Here is a 6,000-nt window from a genome sequence, read left to right on the forward strand (position 1 = left end):
CTTATTAGCGGCGACTGTTCAGGGTCGCCGCTGTTGACTATCATCAGCGGCGACCCTAACGTCGCCGCTGTTTGGTGTATTATTAGCGGCGATAAGGGTGGCCGCTATTGTTGTTTAATAGCGGCGACCCCGCAGAGTCGCCGCTAATGATGCTTAATAGCGGCGACTTATAGTCGCCGCTATTGTTGTTGCTGCTAAATAAATTTTTTTTTGGTTTTTAGTGTCGACTATTAGCGGCGACCCACATGTCGCCGCTATTAATGGATCATTAGCGGCAACTAAAAAAAGTCGCCGGTAATGACCCCTCAATAGCGGCGACTTTTGGGTCGCCGCTATTTGTTTGGTCGCTAAAGACCATATTGCTTGTAGTGTTTGCCACAAGGTAATTCTGCTTTGTAAATGCTACCATAACCACCAATTCCAATACAATGCTTTATATCAAAATCTTCGGTTGCTTCAATGATATCTTCATATGCAATATGTCCATCATAATTCCATATCGAGAACAAGTTCCCATTCTTTGCTTCTCTTGAGTCAAATTGAGTTTTTTTTACCATGCGTTGAGACAGTAGAAAACCCCCAAGAACTAAGAATCCAAGGGAAATGGTGATGGGAACAAAAATTTTCACTTTGGTTACAATTGATTTGTTACTGGCTAGAAGACAAACAGGGAAGCCCATGATGTCACCACACAAATCCTTGTTTCCAATTAGTGTGTAAAATGTATGATTTTGATCAAAATATCTAGGAATCGGACCCTTTCAAAGAATTATATGACAAGTTGACATTATGAATAGAAGTGTAAGTATCCGGAATGTTGCCTGTAAAATTATTGTAGCTGAGATCCAAGTAAATTTGACCCCCAATAACCCCAAGTTCATCACGTACTTCTCCACTGATAAAGTTATGACTAAGATTAAGAGTTTCCAGCGAATGAAGGTTGCCGATTTGAGTGGGTATATGACCAATGAGATTGTTATAATCGAGAAACAAGTATCTCAAACTCATCAAGTCCCCTATTTCTATGGGGATGGAACCATTAATTTGATTTTCACCGAGGCTCAAATATTCCAAATTAGTTAAATGACCTATGGTCGAAGGGATTTGACCATTGAGGTTGTTCTTCCGAAGGTACAACATACTCAAATTTTTCATATTGCCTATTTTTTGGGGAATGAAACCATTGATTTGATTTTGACTAAGGTCCAAACCTTGCAAATTTGTTAAATGACCTATAGCCGAAGGGATTTGACCACTAAGGTTGTTATTATTGAGAGACAAAAATTTCAAATTCTTCAAGTTTCCTATTTCCAAGGGAATGAAACCATTGATTTGATTAGAATAAAGAAACAAAGAATTCAAATTAGTTAAATTACCCAAAGTGGAAGGGATTGGACCTGTGAGCATGTTAAGATTGAGGTACAAATGGGCCAAATTCTTCAACATCCCTATTTCTGATGGTATGAAACCACTAATTAGATTTCCACGCATTACCAAATAGGTGAGATTGGTTAAAAGACAGAGAGATGAAGGGATTGATCCAACGATTTGATTAAAAGAAATGTCAAACCGTACTAATTTGGTGAGATTTGTTAGTGAAAGAGGCAACTCACCTGTTAGATAGTTGGTAGACAAATCAAGATGAGTGAGTTTGGATAGAGTACCTATCTCAACTGGAATACTTCCTTTAAGTCGAGTCATGTGAAGATCAAGATAAACTAAATTAGGGAAGGAAGAGAGGTTGAGATTAAACTTATCTACGTAAAGCCGATTAGCCAAGTTAATCGTTGTGACACTTCCAGAAGCATTGCAAGTAATACCAGGCCACTCGCAACGAGTTGAGGTATTGTTGGTGTGGGCACTCCACCATCCACTCTCCAGCAAAGCTTCGGCTTCTAATTCCAATGATGATAATTCTGATGCCTCCACTAATTCAACTATACTATTCAAATACATTCCACAAAACAAGAGTGCAATGGAAATGGAAACAGATACGGAGGGCGCCATGTTTGCAAGTGTATGATTGATGAGAGCAATGGCAAAAGGATTAATTGTTATGTTCATGACTCCAGACACTTTAAATAGAAAGACAAAGGGGGCCGGGGCCAGACTTTGTGGACTGGCAGACCAATTATGGGCCTGCAAATTTTCCACCCGTGCTTTCCCCGAGTCGTCTTGGAAATTTCCTTTTGAATCGAAAGTGTATGATTGATGAGGAAAGGACTCATTGTTATGTTCATGACTCTGATACTATAATGAGAAGATATATATAGAGAGAGAAAGTGTGCTTTATGACATATATGTACAACCACGCTCACATTACATTTCCAAGGCAATTAATCCATGAAGTCATACTTACTATCTATATATATATATATATATATATGACCCCTCTTTTGGGTGAAATGTTTGAAGGTGCATGCGCATTTAGAATTCCACGTCTGGAAACGGAATCATCTGGCAAATTTCCTTTCGGAAAAGTGAACGTTTTCGACATTGCCGTCGTGGGTGGATGGATGACTCTTATTCTTAGTCTTCGCGTGCAAAACACGGTCTAACTCTTACTAGATGACTTGCTGCATGAGATGCTTCGACTTCGACTCGGGGCTGCTAACCGTTGAAAATATCTATATTCGACTGGAATTTTAGAATTTAACTAGCACAGGACCGGCGCAATGCGCGGAATTATTTATTATAATTTAATTTTAAAATTTAAAACACATCTCCATTGTATTTTTTTATTATAGGTCAAAAAAGTTGTGTAAAAAAATCTATCATGCCTATTTCAATAAAAAAAAAAAAGGGAAAATTACAGTTTACCCCCCCAAAGTTGTCAGCAATTTGCAATTCCGCCTCCAAAGTTTCAATTTTTGCAATCCACCCCCCTAAAGTTTCAATTTTTTGCAATTCAGGCACTCCGTCAGTCAAACCCGCTTTGACTGACGGAACAGTGACCACGTGCGACGCACGTGGTCACTTTATGCGATTTAGTGCCCAAAATACCCCCATCAATTGGTTACACCTTGACCCACGCCCAAACCCATCTGACCCACGCCCCGACCCTGCTGACCCAACCCAACCCAAACCAGACTTGCAACAAATAAACAAACGTGAAAAGCTACCCGGCATTCTATCATGCACGAGGTTCGTTCACCTTGCTGACTCACGAGCGAAAGGGACCCGAGAGAGGTAGAACCCACCTCTGACAGCCACGCGACAAGCTACCCGACACCCACTCGAGATCAACCCAAAGCTCCATCTTTTGCGCCTTTGTGTACGACGAGGTGAGATTTTGCCCATTTTGATTCGAAAATTTTCACCGAACCATGTAGTAGCTTTCTAGGGTTTTTCGTCAATTGGGGTTTTCTTGAGGGGGTTTTAATTTGGTAATCCCTAACTCTGTGATGTTGATTTATTGTTAACAAAGTTTTGTTTTCTATTGTATATTGATTTATTGCGAAGAGAGAGAGAAATGATGGAGTATACCTCAAGTTCTGGAGCTTCATCTTCACCGCAGAGGCTTTGTTACTGTGAGCGGCCGATGGTTGTAAAAACAGCTCAAACAGAGCACAATTTCGGGAGGAGGTTTGTGGGTTGAGAAAATTACAAGGCACGTTTTATGTTTATGATGAGTGTTGCGAAAATTTGGGCAAGTTTTTCAAACACGTGATTTCTTGTTTATGGTTGTAATTTTTGTAGGGTGTTCTTTAGGGTTTAGGGTAAGTATTGATAATTTCTTGTTTGAATTTCTTGTTTATGGTTTTAATTTTCGTTGTTGGTTATGTGTGTTTAAGTTGAGTAGTGATGGTTGTGGGTTCTTTGTTGGGTTATTTTAGGGTTTAGTTATTTGTTATGATTTGTTTAGGTGTGATGCTTGTGTAATGGTTGAAAACCAAGATTTGTGCAAGTTCTTCAAACTCTTTATCCATTTCTTGTTTATGGTTGTAATTTTTGTAGGGTGTTCTTTAGGGTTTAGGGTAAGTATTGATAATTTCTTGTTTGAATTTCTTGTTTAGGGTTTTAATTTTCGTTGTTGGTTATGTGTGTTTAAGTTGAGTAGTGATGGTTGTGGGTTCTTTGTTGGGTTATTTTAGGGTTTAGTTATTTGTTATGATTTGTTTAGGTGTGATGCTTGTGTAATGGTTGAAAACCAAGATTTGTGCAAGTTCTTCAAACTCTTTATCCATTTCTTGTTTATGGTTGTAATTTTTGTAGGGTGTTCTTTAGGGTTTAGGGTAAGTATTGATAATTTCTTGTTTGAATTTCTTGTTTAGGGTTTTAATTTTCGTTGTTGGTTATGTGTGTTTAAGTTGAGTAGTGATGGTTGTGGGTTATTTTAGGGTTTAGTTATTTGTTATCATTTGTTTAGGTGTGATGCTTGTGTAATGGTTGAAAACCAAGATTTGTGCAAGTTCTTCAAACTCTTTATCCATTTCTTGTTTATGGTTGTAATTTTTGTAGGGTGTTCTTTAGGGTTTAGGGTAAGTATTGATAATTTCTTGTTTGAATTTCTTGTTTATGGTTTTAATTTTCGTTGTTGGTTATGTGTGTTTAAGTTGAGTAGTGATGGTTGTGGGTTCTTTGTTGGGTTATTTTAGGGTTTAGTTATTTGTTATCATTTGTTTAGGTGTGATGCTTGTGTAATGGTTGAAAACCAAGATTTGTGCAAGTTCTTCAAACTCTTTATCCATTTTTGTTTATGGTTGTAATTTTTGTAGGGTGTTCTTTAGGGTTTAGGGTAAGTATTGATAATTTCTTGTTTGAATTTCTTGTTTAGGGTTTTAATTTTCGTTGTTGGTTATGTGTGTTTAAGTTGAGTAGTGATGGTTGTGGGTTCTTTGTTGGGTTATTTTAGGGTTTAGTTATTTGTTATGATTTGTTTAGGTGTGATGCTTGTGTAATGGTTGAAAACCAAGATTTGTGCAAGTTCTTCAAACTCTTTATCCATTTCTTGTTTATGGTTGTAATTTTTGTAGGGTGTTCTTTAGGGTTTAGGGTAAGTATTGATAATTTCTTGTTTGAATTTCTTGTTTAGGGTTTTAATTTTCGTTGTTGGTTATGTGTGTTTAAGTTGAGTAGTGATGGTTGTGGGTTCTTTGTTGGGTTATTTTAGGGTTTAGTTATTTGTTATCATTTGTTTAGGTGTGATGCTTGTGTAATGGTTGAAAACCAAGATTTGTGCAAGTTCTTCAAACTCTTTATCCATTTCTTGTTTATGGTTGTAATTTTTGTAGGGTGTTCTTTAGGGTTTAGGGTAAGTATTGATAATTTCTTATTTGAATTTCTTGTTTATGGTTTTAATTTTCGTTGTTGGTTATGTATGTTTAAGTTGAGTAGTGATGGTTGTGGGTTCTTTGTTGGGTTATTTTAGGGTTTAGTTATTTGTTATGATTTGTTTAGGTGTGATGCTTGTGTAATGGTTGAAAACCAAGATTTGTGCAAGTTCTTCAAACTCTTTATCCATTTCTTGTTTATGGTTGTAATTTTTGTAGGGTGTTCTTTAGGGTTTAGGGTAAGTATTGATAATTTCTTGTTTGAATTTCTTGTTTAGGGTTTTAATTTTCGTTGTTGGTTATGTGTGTTTAAGTTGAGTAGTGATGGTTGTGGGTTATTTTAGGGTTTAGTTATTTGTTATCATTTGTTTAGGTGTGATGCTTGTGTAATGGTTGAAAACCAAGATTTGTGCAAGTTCTTCAAACTCTTTATCCATTTCTTGTTTATGGTTGTAATTTTTGTAGGGTGTTCTTTAGGGTTTAGGGTAAGTATTGATAATTTCTTGTTTGAATTTCTTGTTTATGGTTTTAATTTTCGTTGTTGGTTATGTGTGTTTAAGTTGAGTAGTGATGGTTGTGGGTTCTTTGTTGGGTTATTTTAGGGTTTAGTTATTTGTTATGATTTGTTTAGGTGTGATGCTTGTGTAATGGTTGAAAACCAAGATTTGTGCAAGTTCTTCAAACTCTTTATCCATTTTTGTTTATGGTTGTAATTTTTGTAGGGTGT

The sequence above is a fragment of the Corylus avellana genome, chromosome 7 (assembly GCF_965113065.1).
Source record: "Corylus avellana chromosome 7, dhCorAvel1.hap1.2, whole genome shotgun sequence".
NCBI lineage: Eukaryota > Viridiplantae > Streptophyta > Magnoliopsida > Fagales > Betulaceae > Corylus > Corylus avellana.